This window comes from Schistocerca gregaria, chromosome 2 (assembly GCF_023897955.1).
Source record: "Schistocerca gregaria isolate iqSchGreg1 chromosome 2, iqSchGreg1.2, whole genome shotgun sequence".
NCBI classification, from domain to species: domain Eukaryota; kingdom Metazoa; phylum Arthropoda; class Insecta; order Orthoptera; family Acrididae; genus Schistocerca; species Schistocerca gregaria.
The window spans coordinates 616,656,082-616,681,241 of record NC_064921.1 but is presented as its reverse complement, the minus strand read 5'-3'; positions in this window follow the sequence as shown (position 1 = coordinate 616,681,241).

Below are 25,160 nucleotides of genomic sequence, written 5' to 3'. Positions count from 1 at the left end.
TACTCGGCAGGAATAAAGTTGTTATGAATTAATCATGTTTCTTCGGCGTTTCTGACGCGTCCATAGTCAATTCCTAGCATCCTGACAAGTGGAGAGGTCACCGCTCGGCCTCCAGTCCACCGTAGGCGACCAGGACCACAGATTTGGTGTCAGAAGTCCTCGCGCTCACCGCCTTCGGATTTGGTATCAGAAGTGTTCGAACCGCCCACTGCAGCACTGGTCTGCAGATCTGGTATCTGGAGTCGTCGACAACGCCACTACAGGACCGACACCACAGAGTTGCGGTCAGAACTGTCGATTCTACGCAGCCTTGTGGTAACTGCATGAGGCGATTTTTGTTAATAACTATGGATACACGTTCTTTGTTAGGAGTGCACTTTGTGAGACCTGCTGAAACAGCAGATTTATCTTAGTTTAAGGGAAACAGTTGGGAAACGTACTTGGTACCAGTCTGATGTACTGTGTGTAATTTAAATGGTTCAAATGGCTATACTTGGTACTAGTCTGATGTACTGTGTGTAATTTAAATGGTTCAGATGGCTCTGAGCACTATGGGACTTAACATCTTAGGTCATCAGTCCCCCAGAACTTAGAACTACTGAAACCTAACTAACCTAAGGACATCACCACATCCATGCCCTAGGCAGGATTCGAACCTGCGACGGCAGCAGTCCTGCGGTTATGGACTGAAGCGCCTAGAACCGCACGGCCACCGCGTAATTTAACGGGGCATGGGGAGCCATGCACGAAGTTTGTATCAGTAGAATGTTCAATTTGTAGACTGTTTGGTCACGCAGCTCACAATTGTAGAGTGTCGCTGGGCAATAACAAGGCGGAACGATTAATTTTGTTTAGTTGTGCATTGTGAGTCTTGTTTGTCTTCTTGTGTGTAGTGCTCAACTGTGACAAAGGAGTTGAGTAGCTAGTGTAGTTATTGTTCTGAGGAATAAATTCAGTATAGAGTAAGTTGTTGGTAATTTGCACAAATCATGCAGGAAACAAGATCCGTTAGTACTGTAGTGAGTATAGCTGCTCTGACGGAGCAAGCCTCAAAATTGTTAGAAGAGAATGCGCAGTATAAGTTACGTTATGTAGAATTAATAACGCAAATCGAGACCTTGCGTTCGGCGCAAGAGTCGCAAACGGGTTCAAGTGAGTGCAAGTCAGTAGCAATGTCCAAACTTGCAATATATCCTTCAGTAGCTAACCTGATCACGCCTTTCTCGGGTAAAACAACAGATGTTTTGGCAACAGCTGCAATGGGCAATTGCTCGGAAGTAACTACGTTACGTATGGCAAATTTGCGACTTGCAGAGGAAGGCAAGACGTTCGTGATGTACCATGAGACGCTTAGTAAGGCGAGCACGTTTGAAGAATTGGCAGATGGGTTACGACAAAGATATCGTAAGCAGAATAGTGCAAGATTTTTTAGGAAAAAATTAGCTAATTTGACACAGGTCAATAAGACAGTGGAGTCTTTTTCAGATAGGATACGGAAAATTAATTCGCAGACCTATGAATTATCGGGTAATCCTGATGCGGATCGTGTATTACTACGAGAGGCAGAAAACAGAGCCTTCGATGTATTCCTGAGGGGAATTCCTGCAGAATTTTCTCGTATGTTTAGGATGGAGAATCCCGGGGATTTAGCTGCAGCACTGCGTATTGCAACGCATCTGCAGGTGATAGACATTGCAACAAGGGTGAAACGTCCCCTTTGAACAATTATACATGATTGTGCTTAAACTGACACACAATATTTTTAGCGCAACGCAATCTGACTTTCAATATTCCTTACAAAATAATGGCCCTGACTAACATTAACCTATACGTTTCACAAATCACTTACCTCACAAAAATCTTCGTTACTCGAACTACTGCAATGCAGCGATCGCCACTACTGCCAGCTAAATAAAAGATTCAAACTACTGAAGGCACTAACTACTGATAGGCACAGTTAGCAGAAGAAAGATTTTGATACAGAACAAACAATGTATTTACCTTAATATTGTTCAAAAGTCATATCATATATATCAGTTCATGACATCCAGTCTTACAAATTTCGAAACTCCGCCATGTCTCTCCCCACATCCACCACTACTGGCGGCTCACCTCCAACTGTGCAACGCTACGCGCTGTTAACATCCAGCTGCCCAACACTACAATGGCGAGTATTACAACAATGTCAACCAGCCACAGACTGCACACAACACAGCCAGTGAGTTTCATACAGAGCGCTACGTGGCGTTACCAGTATAAAAAACCTAAACAGCCTACTTACATAGCCCCCATGCTCCCCAAAAGAATTTTACAAATTGTTTTGGGCACTGGCTATAACAAAGAAATGAAATGCTCACACTTATCGATTCAATGTTGGTCAAAAGCTAAAATTTTCTCACAGTCCATAAAGACAGTCCTGATCGTTCATCACAGTAAAATAGCAGTGTTTTTACTCAATGTCTGAGCAGTAAAAGAAAATGCACACGGAAGTAGTGGATTTCCATGCAGTCTTGAAAAAGTGGTGTTGTCCTTCCAACGGAAAGACAGTGCTGCCTCTTGACATTCAGACAGGTAATGGGCCACAACAAAGCAAACCCACCGCAGAGTCAGTCGAAGTTTTTAAGAATTTTGGTAGTTAGGTCATCACAGAGCAGATCCACTGTAGTCCTGGTAGATAATATGGTATTGGTGGGCCACCAGAGGTGCAGACCCACTGTAGTACTAGTAGATATGATGGTATTGGTGACCACCATAGGTGCAGACCCAGTGCAATCGTTGTAGAAATAATGGTATTCGTGGGCCATCAAAGATGCAGATCCACTGTAGTCCTTGTAGAGATGGCTAGCAGCCATCCGTTGCGACTGTGCAGGTGCACAATCACCATCGAAGAGTCTTGCGGAGAATATAGTAAGTCCATAAACCACCACCTGTGCACTCACAAAGTTTTTTTCTAATTATCCTTAAAACCAGCAATGCTGTTAACCTGTCTCTTGCTGAATTATTAATACATGTGCAAACACTATCAGTCCCTACTTCTCACATATTGTCCATATACTATGACCAACAGAAACGTGTGCAGTGAAATGTAACTTAATTTGAAGAACTGGGGTTCGTTTTCAGGGTAACATGTGGTACTGCAGTCCAACCCAAAACTTCATTCCATAGATCTTTCGTCTTACTTCAACATTTGCTTCCACCAAAAAAAAAAAACCCTATCCAAGCATGCTTTCTGTATTTATATGTTCACATATTTCTTACCTCATTATTTATTTTCCACTATCATACCTCATTATTTATTTCCAAGAAAATTCTACCTATATCTGCTTTCTGTACTTTTTTCGTATAACTTCTCAATGCATTTATTCCAATGCATCGCAACTCATTCTCTTATATAGTCTACTCCCTCTTAAGCTAACTTAAATCTACTAAGCTCAGATGCTAAACTACGGGATGAGGTAATGCAGCAGCGCAAAACAATTAACACAAACAGCAATGTCAAAAAAATGCAAATTGGCAAAGCAAGCAACAGTAAATCTAAATTAACAGAGCAGTTGCAACATTACAACTAATATGAGCCAATGTGCAACAACAAGAAAAATAAATCAGTAGCAAAACTGGCTTAACAGAGTAATACAAAGTGAAATTTAGTAGCACTATACCTGGCAAACAGCAGCACCAAATGCAATAACTAATATCCAAACATGACAAAGCTTAAGCAGAAAAAATAGTACACTAAAGACAACAATGCAGATAAGGGAGATGTCTATTCACATTTAATGTCTATATAATTACAGTGGTGCACCACAGTTTATTCTACAAAAGAAATTACAAAGTACTTGAAACGAAAATTATGTACTCAGTTACTGTTATTAGTCCCTTCTTGTTGTTCTTTCCTTTCCAAGTGCTCCTTATTCGAAGAATGTGGATCATAAAATTATTATTTAATAGCTCTGTTGACAGAAAGTGTTCACATTACCAAATGCATTTCAATTTATTTTATAGAACCAATGCTGCAACACAGCAGGAAACCAGATATCAAATGCAATAACCAACTATGTACAAAGCATAAAAACATTATTCAATAGCCATGTGGAATTTCATAAGTCAGTAAAAACATCTCTCAACTAGCAAGAAAGTAGATGTAAAATGTTTCTCATCATTTCATTAGGCATGTTTGTAAATATAAATTAAGAACTCCACAGTATAATCATATGTTTACAAGTTTGAGCGTGTCGTATTTGCGATGCTTTCTACAAAGAAATCTCAATAGTGAGGATAATAGCCTCTTTTTTTTTCTCCACCTGTGCCTCTGAAAGGCACACACTGATGGCTTTTTTCCATGCGACTGTCGCGCAGCTGGTTGCCCATGACGCATTACGTGAAGGTCACTTAACTTTCTTACCGAAATATTTATGACACCAGTTTGCACTACAGCGACAGTCTCTATAAAAATTTCACAGGTCGAGAATTTGCGTTACAAATGTGTAGAAACAAAATCCTTTAAATATAATAGTGTCAAAAAAATTTCGTCTCATTGTGATACATTCAAGCATTTACACACATTTCAAAACTCTTAAAGTACGATTCTCAGCTTATTGATCATAAACATACCTCAACAGCATAATACACATCGTCATCGTAATAATATCGTAACAGATCAATCACATCTCAGAATCGTCGCAGCTTCTTTCAATAATTTCAGGACCTTCAGTAGAGCCATCTACCTCAAACGTACTTCAAAAATCATGATCCCTTACCAAATACATTATTCAAAGCTCTCATATATCACAATGATTCCGAAAAAATATGAACAGTTCACTAAGTACAGACGAAATACAATTTCGTAAGTGTGAAGTTATCCAACTGTGTAATTGCGTAAATATCTGTCACTGATGTAGTAAAAAAAAAAGTTTGTCTCTCCCAGTTAAATGATCAGATAACTGTGTAATTTGTGTGGTAGAGAAATATGGTACCGATGTGTAAAGTTGTATAAGCAAATACCATATTAGCTAGGGCTCCTTGTGCTCGCCAAACACATGGTACACAAAGCAGGCGTGTATCCCCCTGAGGATTAATGTAATTATACCCTCAGGTGTTACAGATTACAGCAATGGAATGAAATGTATCACGGAAAACCTTTGTATCATTGTAATTCAAAAATCTTTAAAAAAATGTTTTAAGTACAAAATTAATCACTCAAATACGTGTACTGTATCGCTAAACTGTGCGTCTTGTTGTAAGATAATCTCTGTCATTACTCAAGGGTAAAAAATGTGCCAAGTGTCGTAATTATCGTCGTACGTAAGCAAAGTTCTAGTCAATGTACTTACTTCGTAATAAACAAAAGGGAAATGCTATGCGTATAGATATCTTAGTTATTACGCTTATTGCCGTGATGAAGAAAGCACTGTGCTGTAACGTATTGTTGTGCTACAGAAAAGGCTATCTCATTGTAGCTATACCACAAAACTTACTACTAAAACATGTTTTACTTTCCAGAATAATTCAGAAAAACTGTGCAGATATAAAACAGATACTCCGCAAAAGCAACAATGTAAATTGTGTCACATATTAGTAGCGTCGTGATATAATCGTGTATCTGTCAAATAAACTAACCACTGTGTCATCTGGTGTCTCTCAGGAAGTACTTTAAATCTGGAATGTACTTTTAAGTAAACCAAAATGTTGCATTACAATCTCATTAACAGTACTGGTAAATGTTCTAAGTATGTGAGCCTTATAGTCGTTAGTAATCGTGCAACTATCAAGCAAGAATGTACACACACAGTAGCACTGTGTCCTCTGTTCACTATCACAATGCAGTGGTAATTACTGTCTAAATATGTTCTGTAGGTTCTAGACTGGATAGTTAACTTCAAAACATTGTTGCATGATAACAGTTTCAAAGTGTGACAAATTGTTCTAGTAACGTGAAGTGAAAAGTTTTATGGCAAAGACTAAGTTAAAAAACAGATTATCTTTCAATAAACGGTTTTACATGTGAAATGTGGTGCAATCCTTTACCCTTCCTAGTGGGCAGGGTTTAAACTTCAAAGCAATTATCATGTTGTATACGTCGGTAAGGAATGCTAAAATTTTTCTCAAGGTTAGCGTCTATGCTATTTTTCGCTGAGCCAGCCGGCTCACGTGGCTGCGGGCGGTGCGAGTCATTGTCTGTCTCTTTGTTGGCGAGCGTCGTTATTGGGATTAGGAGACCTAACTTCTACAAATTCACCATGTCGAGTGGGCCCTGCCCTGTTTGAGTCCCGCCAGTTCCGATGAAATTCAGGTCTCTCGTTTTGTCGGTAGTTAACATAGTTTCTTTTTTGTCGGTCACGTGGTGGAGAATTTCTCCTTGAATCGTAACTGCGCACTGAACTATTGCGTCTGAAGTTATTCTGTCTCCCTTGATAATAATTGTTTTTGTTCCCATATTGTCTGTTACTATGGTAATCTCTGTCATATTCGTTACTACGGAAATGCGATCTTTCTCTGTAACTATTATTACTCTGCCAGTGTTTGTCATACGGGTGGTGTCTGTTTGTCACGATTTGTGTTGTGAGAATAGCCTTGTCGTGTCCAGTTATTATTTCTTTCATCGCGGAATTGCGACGTATGTGACCTGTAATTGTTGTGTTCCTGTTTTCGCGTTCCGCGATTGTCGGTGTCAATTTCTAATTCTTGTAAGAGTCCCTAAAACGCTTCAATGTCGTCTTTGCATCGTCCTGCTAAAATAATGTGTCGTAAATGTTCAGGTAATTTGATTAAGCAAATGTGGATGAGTTCTGAGGGGCTGTATGGGTTTGAAAGATACTGATTCTCATGTAACATGTCTTCAAAATATTTGACAAGACTGGAAAATTCAGATTGTTCGAAATGTTTCATCATTATGATGATATGTTTCACTCGGTCTTGCGTGGCTTGAGACCAACATGCTGAGAGGAAGGCATGATAAAATTCTCCTTCACTGTGGCAATCGTGAATGACCCATCACATTCTTACAGCTGGTACATTCTCCAAGTAGCCACACATAAATTCTAATCTGTGCTCTAATGACCAGTTGGGAGGAAAACAATGAGAGAATTGATGGAGCCACGCTTGTGGATGAATGTCGCTGCCAGAATTCTTAAATGTTTTGAATTTACGTGCAGTAATGAACAGCTTATAGTCAAAATCATCGTGTCGGCGAGTAGCATATCGGACATTGTTACGTCGTGTCGGCGGTTCCATCTCAAAATTCGGTGCACCTTGCCATTTTTTGATGATTTCCGAAATGCCCTGTGTTATTGTTTTGTGGCTTTTCCGTATTTCTAAGTTCCTCTTCCTGTGTTGGAACGCGAGTGTCCGCTGAAATACGTAATTCTTGTATTACCTGTGTCAGCTGATCTTGTACTTCCCGGATTTCTCTTTGGTGTTGCTTATTAATTTGATTCTGATTTTGTTTGAATTTCCTAGTTTGTTCGTACTCTTGTGAGTCATTCAGATCATCATTTACCTTTGCAGATAAGTTAATGAACTGATCCGAAAGTTCGGCTACTTTCTCCGATAGTGTAATTATTTCCTCAGTGTGTTTTTCTGAACCAAATTTCAGAGTGTCCATTTGTGTTGAAATCGTATCTACTGTGTCCTTTAAGTTTTGCTGAGTTTTTGCAAGTTGCGTAACAGAATCGGTAGATACAACTGAGTCAACTTTAGCTTGCAAGGTCTCATGATTTTCATGAACAATAATTTGCAGTTCTTTTATGGATGATCCGTGATTCTGTAATGTATTTTCGTGACGCGAAAAAATAGGTTGGAAATGCTCACAAATTTGTGTTTTTACGTCATTACAGACTTTTTGACATTTCGATTCGATTTTATGCAACTCCACTAGATCTTCACGTATTTGTTCAAGCGTATGTTCCACTGAGTCTAACTTTTGAAGCTTTTGTTCCATTGTGTCTAACTTTTGAAGATTTTGTTCCATTGTGTCTAACTTTTTAAGATTTTGTTCCACTGTCTCTAACTTTTGAAGATTTTGTCCCATTTGTTTCTGATTTTGTTCAAGTGTTGTGTATAACTTTTGTAGCCTTTGTTCCATTTGTTGCATTAACTGTAATAACAGTGCACTGGTGTCTGAAACATGTTCCTCAGTGCTATTTGGCAGTGCATTTGAACCGGCAATATTCGCAGTTTGAAAAGCAGAAAAAGTGTCTTGATTTATTTGAGAAACGCTGGGGGCGCAAAACCTGAATCTACAGTATTTGCAAGGTGTCCTGTCATTTCGGAATCCTGAGGCGAACTGTTGCCGCCCGATCGATCGATAACGCTTTCCTGTTCACTAATTGTTTCACTGCCTACACCATTATTTGCAACCCGCTCCATTTCGCTATGCACAATTACCAAATTACTGCTTTGAACATTAGTTAATTCATTACATGGTGGCGTAAACACACTGCTTTCGCCTTCACTGTCATTTCTCAGTTTACTTTGGAGCCTAGTATTACGTTTTTCACACGCCATTATTGTCACAATATTTCACACGACAACACAGAAAAGCACAATTTGAAGAGCAAAAATTAGAGAACACATTAACATAGCACTGAAAATAATATCTCGTTAATTGCAAGCGCAGCTGCGAAATACTTGCTGCAAATCTACATGCATGCCACAACTGTTTTACTGTACAACAATGAAAGACTACAACTGCAAAGGAGATTCTCTCTGCAATTACACACTAGCAATGAACAAAATCTACACTAATTACACAAACTACAAGGAAAAAATCAGAAGATTGCAGTGAGGTATCCTCGGCTAAGGGTCGACATATGAAACGTCCCCTTTGAATAATTATACATGACTGTGCTTAAACTGACACAAAATATTTTTAGCGCAACGCAAACCGACTTTCAATAATCCCTAGAAAAGAATGGCCCTGACTAACATTAACCTATACGTTTCACAAATCACTTACCTCACCAAAAATCTTGGTTACTCGAACTACTGCAATACGGCGAGCGCCACAACTGCCAGCTAAATAAAAGATTCAAACTACTGAAGGCACTAACTACTGATAGGCACAGTTAGCAAAAGAAAGATTTTGATGCAGAACAAACAATGTATTTACCTTAATATTGTTCAAAAGTCATATTATATATATCAGTTCATGACATCCAGTCTTACAAATTTAGAAACTCCGCCATCTCTCTCCCCACATCCACCACTGCTGGCGGCTCACTTCCAACTGCGCAACGCTACACGCTGTTAACATCCAGCTGCCCAACACTACAATGGCAGACAACAATGGAAACCAGCCACAGACTGCACACAGCACAGCCAGTGAGTTTCATACAGAGCGCTAGGTGGCGTTACCAATATAAGAAACCTAAACAGCCTACTTACAAGGGTTCGCAATGACAAACGCATCTTTGCATCGGAGAGGAATTGTTACCGTTGTGGGAGGAAAGGTCAAGTGAAGGCTCAATGCACACAGCCGCAGAGCTATGCTTGTAAACGCTGCGGTCACAAGGCGAATGAGTGTCGTAGTAAGCAGAATGGTAATGGGAATAAACAGGAAAAAGCGTTAAACGGGAACGGGAGTGTTTCGTCCGTAGGAAGACATTCCCGGTAAGCAGAAGGACGGTGAAAACTAGTAGAAAGACGGATTGTTCCTTGGTGGGCGTTGTAAGGAATAACAGATGTAACTTTTTGATTGATACAGGGGCACATGTATCTGTTGCTAGTCTAGACATCGTGGGTAGGAGAAGACTAGGTACTCCTAGGTATAGATTACATGGAGTAAGGAATAATGAGTTGCAATCACTGGGTACAACACAGCTCATTTTTAATATTGGAACTGTAGAGATCGGACAACATATGGAAGTGTTGCTAACTGTGGGACAAGGGTATTCTGTGATTCTCGGACTGGACTTCCTCGATAAACACCATGCCAAAATTAGTATTTCACAGCGTATAGTTGAACTTAGTGGAAACTTGTTTTCAATGGGTACAACAGCTATAAATGTTTCTACGTCGCGAGGTGCATCCGTTGCTAGGATGTCACCAATTGAAACGCGTACAAGGGCATTAAAGATGACTACGCATGTCAAAGAGCCTTTGGGTAGAGGGAAGTTAGTTTGGTTGTAAGTAGGTACTGATGTACTACAGCAGAGACTATGTGTGGTGGAGCCACTGCAGAGCAATGAGGCATTGGATGAAATGCATTGTTTTATTAGGAGGAGCGCTGCGCGCGTAACGAATATAATTGGGGAACTGATGATTCCGGTCTGTGTAGATAATTTTGGGGCAATGAAGTGGATCTCCCAAAGGGTTTAGTGGTAGCAAGTTTGGAAATACTCGACGATGAGGATATAGGTGAACCCCAAGGTGATTATAACGTCAAGCAAACCGTTTAAATGGTTCAAATGGCTCTGAGCACTATGGGACTAAACTGCTGTGGTCATCAGTCCCTTAGAACTTAGAACTACTTAAACCTAACTAACCTAAGGACATCACACACATCCGTGCCCGAGGCAGGATTCGAACCTGCGACCGTAGCAGTCGCACGGTTCCGGACTGCGCGCCTAGAACCGCGAGAACAACGCGGCCGGCAAGCAAACCGTCAAGGCATCTGTGCTAAGTGAAATGATTCGTCATTTGGAGAAAGGTGATCGGAAAGCTATGGAAGCTTCGTTATTAGAGTATTTATATTTGTGTACTTCAGAAGGTCCATTACCAGCAACTCCTATTACACAGCACCGTATACCGACTGGCGATTGTCCGCCGGTCTATAGAAAACCATACAGGATAGCGGAACACCTATAACTAGTGGAAGTATTTATTAATCAACAGCTAAGGGACGGTATTACAGAGAACAGTGAAAGCCCGTGATCTGCCAACATAGTGGTAGTTCCTAAGAAGTCATTGGACGGTACTAAAAAGTACAGGTTTTGTTGTGACTATCGTTTTGTGAACGCACGAACTGTAACAGATGCGTATCCAATACCGAACATCACGGAAACATGGACAATCTAGGTCGGTGTAAATATTTTTCGACACTAGATCTAAAGAGTGGGTACCATCAGATAGAAGTAAGTCCCGAGGATACCGAAGACGGCCGTTACAACAAGCCTTGGTCACTTTCTGTAGCGCAGAATAGCATTTATGTTGAAAAACGCTCCTGCTACTTTCCAGTGTCTGTTAGATGGGGTGCTTCGGGGACTGAAACCGAAGATTGTTATGATATACCTCGATGATATTGTTACTTTTTCGTGTAATATAGAAGAGCACGTGGAACAACTGAACGAAATATTTAGTAGGCTAAGAGCGGCAAATCTTACACTTAATGTGGAGAAATGTCAGTTAGCTCAGACACAAGTGGCTTATCTCGTGCATATTATCAGTCAGGATGGGGTAAGAACGGATCCTCGTCTAACGACGGCTGTGCGTGGTTTTCCAGTATCACAGACCACTAAACAAGTACAGAAATATGTCGGTTTATGTAATTACTACAGACGATATGTAAAGGGGTTCGCGGAAATTGCACATCCATTAACGAGATTGTTAAAGAAAGGTGTTAAGTTTGAATGGACAGCACAGTGTCAGGAGGCATTCGAGAAGCTCAAACAGGTACTAACATAAGACCCAGTGTTGATACTTCCTGATTTCGAACAAGAGTTCATACTATCTTGTGATGCTAATAATATTGCTGTACGTTGTATTCTTTCTCAGAGGGTTAATGGACAGGAACATCCAGTGGCTTATGCTTCCAGGCAACTGAGTAAGACAGAGAAGAATTATTCGACTACAGAGAAATAAATGTTAGCATTGATTTACGGTATCTCGTATTTATATGGGCGTAAGTTGAAGGTGATCACAGATCGCACCGCACTGAAGTGGTTGTTGGGGTTGAAATATCTTTCATGTCGTTTCACGAGATGGGCACTGAAACTAAGTGAATTTGACTACGAGGTAATTCACAAACCAGGGGTAAAACATACGAATGCAAATGCGCTTAATAGAAAAATAGCAGCTGTACAAGTTGTGGGCATAAGTGAGAAGGAGTGGATAAAGGCGCAAGCCACTGACAGAGCGCAAATTGTTCCGAACGCAACCGCAGTTTGAAATGCAGGATGAGTTACTTTGCAGGAAGACGAAGTGCGGACTACGCTTTGTAGTACCGGAGTCGCTGAGGGAAGAAGTGTTGAAACAAGCGCACGTCCATGTATTGTGGGGTCATGATGGTAAAAGAATGACTGATAGACGGGTAACTGTAAGGTTTTGGTGGAAGACACGTCGCAATGATGTAGAGCAGTGTGTGCAAAATTGTATACCGTGTGCTCAGAGAGCAGATTTAAGTCACCAGAAATATCAGTTACAGAGACTACCTGAAGCGGATCGTCCGTTCGCTTTCATCGGATTAGACGTAATCTGAGCATTTAACAAGACCCAAGCGGGTAACCGATACGTATTAACAATATTAGATCATTTTTCCCGATACCTGGTAATTTTAGCTATTCCAGATCAGAAGGCAAGCACTGTTGCGCAAGCCTTAGCGAATAACTGGTTGCTGAAGTATGGTGTGCCTGATACTATAATTACAGATCAAAGTACTATCTTTATATGTCGGAGCTGATGAAGCAGTTATGCCGTTTATTGAAAGTTAAGAAATTGCGGACAAGCCCGTTTCATCCTCAGTCGAATGGATGAACAGAACGGGTCCATAGGACGTTAGTTAAGATGATTAGTCTTTACGTAAATTCAGAACACACGGATTGGGACCTGTATTTAAATCTGTTGACAAGCGCACATAACGCGAAAGGTCATGGAGGAACGGGGCTCTCTCTGTATGAGGTAATTTATGGTCGGAAAATGTCATCACCATTTGATGTGCTCAAACCTCAGGTGGATTCAGAGGATGAGTCAGTGAATAATTTTGCCAAGAAATTGAGAGAGATTTGGCAAAGGGTACGGCGTGCTAATACTAAGGCTTTGGGGGAACAAGAGAGTATTGGGCAAAGAACAGGTAAACTGCCGCAATACAGAATTGATCAATGGGTATTGTTGAATAATCCTTATGTTGCGAAGAAGTTTTTGACGAAATATTCTGGACCGTATCAGATAAATGAAATAGTGTCGCCAGTAAATGTCAAGTTGCAGTTACCAACCAAGTTGTCAGTAGTTCAAGTGAGTAAGATTAAGCCGTTTAAGGGCGCAGTGGATGCGATACCGCAGATTCCTCCAGCAGTAACAAAGGGTGTGAGGGTACCGGGGCTCAAAGAACAGCAGAGGAACGTTCCTTACGCACTTAGGTCTACGGATAAGTAGATTAAGTGTCTTCGGGGAGGAACATGTCGTATATATATTATTACACTCCTGGAAATGGAAAAAAGAACACATTGACACCGGTGTGTCAGACCCACCATACTTGCTCCGGACACTGCGAGAGGGCTGTACTAGCAATGATCACACGCACGGCACAGCGGACAAACCAGGAACCGCGGTGTTAGCCGTCGAATGGCGCTAGCTGCGCAGCATTTGTGCACCGCCACCGTCAGTGTCAGCCAGTTTGCCGTGGCATACGGAGCTCCATCGCAGTCTTTAACACTCTCAGCATGCCGCGACAGCGTGGACGTGAACCGTATATGCAGTTGACGGACTTTGAGCGAGGGCGTATAGTGGGCATGCGGGAGGCCGGGTGGACGTACCGCCGAATTGCTCAACACTTGGGGCGTGAGATCTCCACAGTACATCGATGTTGTCGCCAGTGGTCGGCGGAAGGTGCACGTGCCCGTCGACCTGGGACCGGACCGCAGCGACGCACGGATGCACGCCAAGATCGTAGGATCCTACGCAGTGCCGTAGGGGACCGCACCGCCACTTCTCAGCAAATTAGGGACACTGTTGCTCCTGGGGTATCGGCGAGGACCATTCGCAACCGTCTCCATGAAGCTGGGCTACGGTCCCGCACCCCGTTAGGCCGTCTTCCGCTCACGCCCCAACATCGTGCAGCCCGCCTCCAGTGGTGTCGCGACAGGCGTGAATGGAGGGACGAATGGAGACGTGTCGTCTTCAGCGATGAGAGTCGCTTCTGCCTTGGTGCCAATCATGGTCGTATGCGTGTTTGGCGCCGTGCAGGTGAGCGCCACAATCAGGACTGCATACGACAGAGGCACACAGGGCCAACACCCGGCATCATGGTGTGGAGAGCGATCTCCTACACTGGCCGTATACCTCTGGTGATCGTCGAGGGGACACTGAATAGTGCACGGTACATCCAAACCGTCATCGAACCCATCGTTCTACCATTCCTAGACCGGCAAAGGAACTTGCTGTTCCAACAGGACAATGCACGTCCGCATGTATCTCATGCCACCCAACGTGCTCTAGAAGGTGTAAGTCAACTACCCTGGCCAGCAAGATCTCCGGATCTGTCCCCCATTGAGCATGTTTGGGACTGGATGAAGCGTCGTCTCACGCGGTCTGCACGTCCGGCACGAACGCTGGTCCAACTGAGGCGCCAGGTGGAAATGGCGTGGAAAGCCGTTCCATAGGACTACATCCAGCATCTCAACGATCGTCTCCATGGGAGAATAGCAGCCTGCATTGCTGCGAAAGGTGGATATACACTGAACTAGTGCCGACATTGTGCATGCTCTGTTGCCTGTGTCTATGTGCCTGTGGTTCTGTCAGTGTGATCATGTGATGTATCTGACCCCAGGAATGTGTCAATAAATTTTCCCCTTCCTGCGACAATGAATTCACGGTGTTCTTATTTCAATTTCCAGGAGTGCATTAGGTAATAGGGTATGTGTAGTTTTTCCTAGTCATTTGTGTGTTTTAGACGTGGTAAGGAAGGGAGCGACTGACATGGCTTCTTTTTCCTTCAGCTGCCGTGCCAGGATGTGGCCCTGGAAACTTTTCGTCTGTCTGGTACTGCTACACTGTTGCAGAGGAGAGGTGGTGCAGGTGCAACCACTAGGTACGGGAATTTTGTTTGCCAGACAATTAGATGTGGTATTGTCAAGCCGCAGGTGGGCAATTGTGTTCACGTATAATATATGGGGAGTGAGGAATGATGTACGGACACTACAGGACATGTTTACGGCGCTACAGGCGGCCACGGAGAGTGAGGGGTTGTTTAAAGACATACTGAACGAGTATCAGGAATTGAAACTCTCATACGAAAAGCTGAGAAGGCAGCTGCAACAAGTAACGGTAGTGGCCCCGCAAACGCTCGTTCGCAGGAAACGAGCGTGGTTGGATGCAGGGGGAAAATTGCTGAAAACAGTGTTTAGAACCGCGGACGAGGAAGATATAAGGAGCTTTAATACTACAGTGGGGGAGGTGCAGGAGTTGACGGAGGAGACAAAGTCGAAAGTGGATTGGCACACGACACGTATAGGTAACATGGAGCAGGGGATATTGAATGTCACTAGAACAGTGCGGGAGTTGACGTCAGACCTGGAACAAGTATGCAACAAATACCAGGAAAGTGTTGAATGGGGATATAGAGGCTATACAGGCGAAATTGAGCTGAATAGAGGCGAAAATATAAGTAGCAGCTTTATTGAGGGCATTAGCAGACAGGGTAGACGATGCGCGTGTCGAATTGAAAGCGTTATATGAAGCTATGTATCAGGCAGTGCATGAACTATTGAGTGCCACTTTGTTAGGTCCATATCAGATGCTGAAGGCGTTGCTGAAAGCGCAGAAAGAATTCTCGGAAGCAGTGCGTCATGTCGTGCCTCCGGCGAAGCGGAATTTACCGTTATTCTATAACATGCCTAAAGTAAGAGTAATTACGGATCAGGCGAGTATACACGTAGAAGTGCAAATACCAGTGATGGGTATCTATTCACGGTACCAGTGCTATACAGTACACTCGTATACAATTAGATGGGGTGCACTTGGGAAGTGGGTGCAAGTGCAAACTCGGGAAGTGCTGTTAGTGTCAAGATGGAAGAGTGTTCATGTGGTAATGTCTACGGAAGATTTGACAGACTGTTTCAGGGGAAGTGTTTTTATTTGTCCAGCAATGGAGGTGGCAACCCACAATCATTCGTGTGAGATGCAGTTGTTCTTGGGGATTATGGGAATCTTAGAATGCGAAAAGAAGGTGTTACTTACGGGACTGGAATTTCAGAAAGTTGGGGAACATTGTATTTACTCTGTGTTCGAACTAGAGACCGTTTTTGCCACTTTTTACAGAAATTGTAGATTGACAGATATATCAAAGCTTATCAGCTAGTAGGTTATTGTTTAATGGCACTGGATGTGAAATAGTGGGGAAGCAAGGACTCGGGGAAGCTCGTTCATATCACAAAGTTCAGCCAGCCTGTGTTACGCGGGCCACATTGTACTCGGCAGGAATAAAGGTGTTATGAATTAATAATGTTTCTTTGGCGTTTCTGACGCGTCCACAGTCACTTCCTAGCATCCTGACAAGTGGAGAGGCCACCTCTCGGCCTCAAGTCCACCGTAGGCGACCGGGACCACCGGAGCGCCTACAGAACTAATCTTACGTTGCCTCCAGGTTTTGGAACGACTAACAACGGGGAACAATATGGATTCGTTGATGGCTCAATCAGGTCCCATTTTGTCATTCTATTTATTTTCTTTTGAACATATTGTTTTAATCGCCAGGGGATCGGATAGTTCGTGTGACAGTAAGTTTGATGTGGCCTTAGTTGCAGGTGGCAAATACACCATCTGATAGTTCCCAGTTTCTCATTAAAAAACTCTTCATAAGGCGCTAACAGCTGATGAAGCTGCTGCCTATGTTCTACGGTAAGCTGATTTGATTCAATGGCTTTAAGTATTGCTGTTCGATTAAAGTCTTCATTCTGCATCGAATTATTTGAGAAATCCTTCCAACGACCGTAGGTAGTATCAATTAATTGAAAGGTGTCACCGTGACAATACTTCTTATACACCGTCTCCTTTCTATTTACGTCCAGTGCTATCTCTCCTCCATTTATTCTTAATTTAACTTTCCCTTTCGAAAAATCAATCTTACAATCGTATTCCTGCATACTCCTAATACCAAGTATACAATTCACTAACAACTTCTCTACTACAAGGAACATGCATCTTGTTGCTACATTTCCCATCTTCATATCCAATTGGGTTTGTACTTTGACATTGGGAGAGCGTGCTCCTACAGCTCCGATGATTTTACAGTTTTGTACCGGTAAAATTGGTACCTTCCTCTTCTTAACAATTCTCCTAAAAAGATCGCCTGAGATGACACTGGCGGAAGCGGCGGTGTCTAGAATTACATTCGCTGGATTCTCCTCGTATTTCGACAAATGCCTCCCATACAGGAACACACGATCTTTCATTCTGAAACATTGTTAAATCTTTCGTCAACTCTTCAGTTGCCGGCCGCGGTGGTCTAGCGGTTCTAGGCGCTCAGTCCGGAACCGCGCGACTGCTACGATCGCAGGTTCGAATCCTGCCTCGGGCATGGATGTGTGCGATGTCCTTAGGTTAGTTAGGTTTAAGTAGTTCTAAGTTCTAGCGGACTGATGACCACAGATGTTAAGTCCCATAGTGCTCAGAGCCAGCCAACTCTTCAGTTACTCACCGTCATTATATCGTAACATTTGCACTTTTACTGAGTCGACCCTGACAGATCCCCTGACCGCTTCTCCGGGGCACTATGCAGTCACGATTGGTTTGACTGATTTGTATTACGATTTCCATTTGTATCTTCAATTATTTCAGTAATGATCGGTTGTTGTGATGAGTCGTGATTCCATTCTGTCTGTTGGGGTTAATTTGGTCGGTATTGCTTCGATTGGTTCAAATGGCTTTGGGCACTATGGGACTTAACTTTTGAGGTCATCAGTCCCCTAGCACTTAGGAACTACTTAAACCTAAGTAACCTAAGTATATCACACACATTAATGCCCGAGGCAGGATTCGAAACTGCGACCGTAGCGGTCGCGCGGTTCCAGACTGTTGCGCCTAGAACCGCTCGGCCACTCCGGCCGGCTGCCTCGATTGGTTCGTGTAGTTATTGCTATTATTCTGCGGCTGTTGGTAGAACTGTCTTACATTCCCGTACATAGGATTAAATCGATTAAAATTTCTGTTGTTCCTGAAACTGACCCTTGCGGCACTGTTATTGAAATTTCCATTATAATAATAATTGTTGTTTCCATTTAATCCATTTCTAAGTCTTCGCGGATAAGATGGTTGGTCGTGATTATTATTACTGTTACTATTATTGCCATTTCCGTTCCTGGTGTAGCTCGGATTTGCTTCAATTGCTCTAATTTGATGGTACATTTCTCTTGACCTTTGATCGTCCTCCTCAATTAAATGAATGTGATCAAGAGTGGTCATAAACGAGTCTCTTATCATTTATGTACAAAAGCTGATTCCTTACCTTCGTGGGTAATCTGGATATAATTATTATCAGGATGTCACGTAAAGGAATTGGTACGTCCCAGTGTAATGATTTCGTAATATATTTCTCAAAATATTTCTTTAGGGATCCTCTAGAGCATGAGAAAGGCTCAGGATATAACACTTCCTGCCTTAGTCTTTCTTGTATTCAAGCAGACCAGTATTTTGATAGAAAAGCCTGCTTAAATTCTTTATATACTTTACAGGACGGTATTTGCTCAGATGCCCACAATGCTCCTGGTCCTTTAATATATCCTGACACAAAACTAATCTCTTGCCATTCTGTCCAAGATCGTGGAAATAGACCTCTAAAGCTTCTAATGAAAACTACAGGATGAACATTCCTTTTATCAGGATTAAAGATTAGGAATTGTCTTTGTTTAATCATTTTTTCTTCTACCACACTAAGATTCCAAAAATTATCCTGTTCAAAATCTGCACGGCGACAATCTGGTAGATCAACTCTATCCTTTGACGTTATACTTCTGTCTGCGTCTGACCTTGACGTTGACGGAATGTCGCGCATAGACTGAGAATTTTGTTTCTTGGTTCGCCCGGTTTCCAAATCCTCCTGCGAGAGATTTAACGATATTTCAATATTCTCCTTTCAACTCGAAAATTCCTCACCAAGTTGGCCACGGACTTCCTTCAACCCTATGTTAAAGAAATTCTCTTCGGAAATATCAGAAATCGACTGCAAACTTACTTTCACTGTTTCTTCGATCTTTTCAGAAGAAAAATTCAGCCGTTCTAATGTTATTTCTGAAAATTTTCCGGTAAGTACATTGATTCTATGTTCAACATTCGTCTGGTTTTCCTTGACTTCGTCGATCTGCTTCTTCAGATTGTCTTGTGATTCTATTATTTCAGGTACGGCACACTGGATGTCAGCAAGCACGTGACCTCTAGTTGCAAGCTATCTCCATATAACTACACCCAGTGAGTCTATCTTTTCCTCCAGTGAATACCTATCTGCACGTACATCACTTTTGTCTAAATTGTTCTGTGGTTGTTTAATTTTATGCAACTGATTCATTTAGTGACCATCAGCCATTTATGAAGTTGTGCATTTGGTTGTCAGATTCCTCCCAATTTCATTGTTTTATCAAGGATCATATTAAGTAGTGGGTCAGTTTCATAAAACATTTTTATGTATTTATATTGAAGTTTGTGTGTTATGGAGATGAGTTATGAGGACTGTTTCTGATTGTAATGTTGAGGAGTAAATGAACATCTAAATCAAATGGCCTTGAAATGAATAATCGCACCCAGCTTCTGGCACTATCTCCCTCTCCGAATTACCTTTCTGGAACCCCATAAAGAGAGCAGTATGAATGTGAACTCTGAAAACGTTAAAGACATGTTCACCCACTCAATGTGGACAGACAACTCTACTGCTCAAGACGTCATCTTTCTCTATTGCCTATATGTCCACCATATGTTAGATTGTGTCCTTATTTCGTTATTCCTTGGGCTACGCATTTGAGTACACTTTATTTATTGATTCAGTTAGGCGATTTATGCATTACGCATCACTTGAAATCTATAGATTGGCGTACAATGTTAGGAAAGATCACATGTCTGAGCGACACCTATCTGGTGAAACGGAACATGGGGGGTCTGAACTTGTATCGAGTACCAGTACTCCAGTCAACAGATCTCACAACCCACGAGTACGACCCTTTCAATAGAAAATCGGTATTGGTAGGAAACTTCTGCAGCTTATCGCAGCTGCGATAACGTAAGATTCCATACATTTCACTAACAACCCAGTCAGCTACAACATGGACACTGAAATGTGAGATGTGTGTGGGATTCAAACTGACTTCACACTAAGCAACGAGGATACAGACAGTTCCATGATGATGAAAACGTTGACATGTGCGTCGTGGGAGTAACACACTTGAAATCAGGCATCAACGTAAAAGTCGCTTATGACTGCTGTTACAGAACTGACCGCCCCGCCAGCTGCGTGCTATAGAGATTACAGAAAGAATAGGATTTGTCGGGAATCTTTATCCTTGGCCTTATGCTGTATCTTCACAGCGTCGGCGTGTTGATCTGGATTTGGCAATCTTAATGCTAGAGGATGGGGAGAGGCCCTTCCTGTCGCCGCTATCCTCTCCCCCAATCCTCTCCCAACCCCTCCCCCGGCGCTAATTTCGCATCCTTTCTGTCTGTGCGTCTAGCGTAATCACATGTGAAAACGTCAGTATGTTTCTGAATGTTGTGATTCGTTTGATTGAGAAAGGGAAGCCAAACTTTTAAATGTCGTGTTTAAGAAATTTTCACCAGGAGAATTGTACAGACATACCGCCGTTTGACCATCGCATCCACTGCCGCAAGTACGACATAGCAATAGGCATCCCTGGCGTAGAGAAACAGTTGAAAGAGTTGGCTAAAAATAAGTCGCCGGATACGGATGGAATCGCAATTCGTTTTTAGAAAGAGTGCTCTACGGGACTGACCCCTTACTTAGCTTGCATTTATCACGAACCTCTCGCCCAGCGCAAAGAGCCAAGAGACTGGTAAAAAGCGCAGGCGACTCCTGTATATAAGAACGTTAAAAGAAACCCCCTCCCCCCCTCCCCAAAAAAAATTACAAACCAATTTCCATAACATCGATTTGCTGCAGAATTCTTGAACATATTCTATAAATATTTTCTTGAGATGTAAAAGCTTCGTCCAGGAATCGGCACGGTTTTAGAAAGAACCGCTCATGCGAAACTTGGCTTGCACTTTTCTCACAATGGATACTGCGAACTGTGGATTAAGGGCAACCTGCTGGTTCCATCTTTCTGGATTTCCGAAAGGCATTTGGCACGGTGCCCCATTGCAGACTGTTAACGAAGGTACGATCATATGGAATTGGTTCCCAGGTATGTGAGTGACTCGAAGGCTTCTTACGTAGTAGAACCGAGTACGTTGTTCTCGACGGCAAGAGTTTATCAGAGGACGGGAGTGTCCTACAAAAATAAGTTAGGACCGCTATTATTTGCTATACACATAAATAACCTGCAGGATGGATTGTGCAGCAATCTGTGGCTGTTTGCTGATGATGCCGTGCTCTACGGGAAGGTGTCGTTGTTACGTGACTGTAGGAGGATACACTTAGACAAAATTTCTAGTTGGTGTGGTGGAGGGCAGCTATTTCTGAATGTGGGAAAATGTAAGTTAATGCAAATGAGTAGGAAGAAGAAATTTGCAGTATTGGAATACAGCACTAGTAGTGGGCTGCTTTACACCATCACGTCATTTCAGTATTTGCGCGTAATGCTGCAAAGCGATATGAATTGAAATGAGCATGTAAAGTCTGTAGGTTGGGAAGATGAATGGACGACTTTGGCTTATTGAGAGAATTTTGGGAAAGTATGGTTCATATGTAAAGGAGACCACAAGAGGACAAAAGTGCTACCTATTATTGAGGAGAACTCGAGTGCTTGCGATCAACGCCAGGTCAAATCAAAGAAAGACATCGAAGAAATTCAGAAGCAGACTGCAAAATTTTTTACCAGTATTTTCGGAAAACACGCACTTATTAAGATGATTCGTGAACTCCAATGTGAATCCCTGGAGGGAAGACGACGTTCCTTTCGAGGAACAATACTGAGAAAATTTATAGAACTGGCATTTTGAAGCTAACTACAGAACGATTCTACCGTCGCCACCTCACATTTCCCATAGAGGCCACGAAAATATTATGTGAGAAACTAGGGATTGTGTGTAGGCATATAGACAGTGGTTTTTCCCTCTGCGGTGTCACCGCCAGACACCACACTTGCTAGGTGGTAGCCTTTAAATCGGCCGCGGTCCGGTAGTATACGTCGGACCCGCGTGTCGCCACTATCAGTGATTGCAGACCGAGCGCCGCCATACGGCAGGTCTAGAGAGACTTCCTAGCACTCGCCCTAGTTGTACAGCCGACTTTGCTAGCGATGGTTCACTGACTTCTACGCTCTCATTTGCCGAGACGATAGTTAGCATAGCCTTCAGCTACGTTATTTGCTACGACCTAGCAAGGCGCCAGTATCCGTACTATTGATATTGTGAATCATGTACCATAAAGAGCGACGTTCTCCATTAATGGATTAAAGTTAAGTATTCCAACAGCTACGTCCGTTTTTCTCAATTATAATTCCCTTGTCATGTTCCAGACCTCACGCCAGCCTGTGTGAGCTAAAACGCGTGCATTTAGGCCTCCTTTAACCATACGGTTTGCTCTCCTGCCAACCACAACACCCTCGCTCTGTTTGTGAGTGGTAAAGGAAAAGAAAAGACTAGTAGTGCTAAAGGTCACCCTCCACCACCCATCGTATGGTGGGTTGTGGAGTGTGTACGTAACTGTAGACGCATATGTGGATGTGTTCACCTAGTTGGATGTGGAAAACCGCCTCAAAAGCACATCCAGGCTTGCCGGAGCCCCTACCGTCATCGTTAATCTGCGGGACGGATTCCGTCCGAGGCCGGCGCGGCTTCCCAAAGCTAAGTGGTCTAAGGACTCCATTGTACCCTCCATCAGGCACAGGATTAGGTGGATTGTAGAACGCCCTGTTCGGAATTTGAAGGGGCATCTGGTAAAACGTTCTCGGCTTCCTCGTGGTCTGGTTGGTGGCACAGGAAGACATCATGTTCAAAAGGACAGGTAAATGACCAATAGGCTTTAGCAGCTTCTGACACTCCATTCCTTTTCACATTCGTCAGACATCAGCAAAAACACCCTGTGAGTGCGTCTATAGAATAAATGACTGGGGTTACAAGTTAACCCTTATTCTTTGACAGAGCACATCGGTGTTTAGCTGTACATAATTTGTTTAATTTCAGAATTATTGTCAAATAAGTATGCGAATTTACATAGATTATGACATGACACTTACAGGGCAGTTGTCAATATAACGCATTACGCCCTACTTAGTAGAAATAACCCTGAACACAACAATATCAAATTTAAATAGAGTGTTCTCTACAAGATTATTCTTTCTACTCCAACGTGACGTTGGCCAATATTACGACAAATCATCCTATTCCGGTTCTAAGTTCGGAACTATTTAGGGTGACAATCAAGTCTTCGGAGGATGGCTATTTTTTGTAACAAGACGAGCAAAAGATTACTCAAGGTTGCTCGAGTTCACAGTGGACGCAAGCTGTTGAACCAACAAGTTTGCGCGTGTCAGCGGCAGTTACCTTTTAGCTGCGATGTGCTGTCGGCTGCATAGCTGCTCTCGCCCTCTGAAAATCCTATAAAAAGCTAATCGAAATCTTTATTGATTTTATCAGCTGAAACTGTCCTATGTTTCTCGTTAGGCGAGAAAACATGCGCTCATCCCTAGTATGGAAGATATGGCGATATACAAGTGCATAGATGGTGCATCGTGTATACTTCAATGCCCTCTCAGTTCTCGCACGAACAATTAACTGTGTGGCTGTTTCGTTTCTCCGCTATTGGAGCTCAATGACTCTTCAGCTAATTTCTAGCTGAATGTCAGCCAAAGTGAACGCAGTGTTCACACAGGTTTCTTTTTTTGGCGTCGTACAGAGCATGATGCACACTGTTCTATACTTGACGCTGATTCAGAGGAGAGTCCCTAAAGTTTTTGGTCATGTCTCTTTCGTAGCAAACATTCCCCTCCTCTGTCCTTTCGTGCTACACGTCACGGATTTTTTAAATCAATGGGAGCGTTTCTATCATCTTGTGGAAACTACTACTGCCAATCGCAAAGGGCCTACCTTTAAACTGTGTCGAAATATCGCCACTTATACTTCCTCCTAGTTTATTCCAGCCAATCGGACATTTTGTGACCACTCCTGACGCCTAAAAGTTACACGTATACATAACGAGCATATACGTATATTTCACATGATCAATTGCATTGCTGGTCTGTTTGTATCGTAGAATGAAGGCTTTCACGACCGGGTGACATGGCTGTTAATATACTTTTCGGCATGTGAGGTCGTGGTCCAAGAACTTTTCTGCTCCTTACGTTTCGTCCAGGACTGCACTGGACGAAACGTAAGGAGCAGAAAAGTTCTTGGACCACGACCTCAAATCCCGAAAAGAATATTAACAGTCTGTTTGTATCCATCTGGAAATTCCCGAACACAGTTTCCTAAAGAATTGCGTGCTTATGGAATATCGTCTCATTTATTTGACTGGATTTTTGACTTCCTGTCAGAGGGTTCACAGGTTGTAGTAATTGACAGAAAGTCATCGAGTAAAATAAAAGTGATTTCTGGCGCTCCCCAAGGTAATGTTATAGGCCCTTTGCTGTTCCTTATCTATATAAACCATTTGGAAGACAATCTGAGCAGCCGTCTTAGGTTGTTTGCAGATGACGCTGTCGTTTATCGACTAATAAACTCATCAGAAGTTCAAAACAAATTGCAAAACGATTTAAAAAAGATATCTGAATGCTGCGAAAATTGGCAGTTGACAAAATAACGAAAAGTGTGAGGTCATCCACATAAGTGCTAAAAGAAATCCGTTAAGCTTCGGTTACATGATAAATCAGTCTAATTTAAAAGCTGTAAATTAAACTAAATACCAAGGAATTACAATTAGGAACAACTTAAATTGGAAGGAACACACAGAAAATGTTGTGGGGAAGGCTAAGCAAAGACTGCATTTTATTGGCAAGACACTTAGAAAATATAACAGATGTACTAAGGAGACTGCCTACACTACGCTTGTCCGTCCTCTTTTAGAATACTGTTGCCTGGTGTGGGATCCTTACCAGACAGGACTGACGAAGTACATCGAAAAAGTTGTAAGA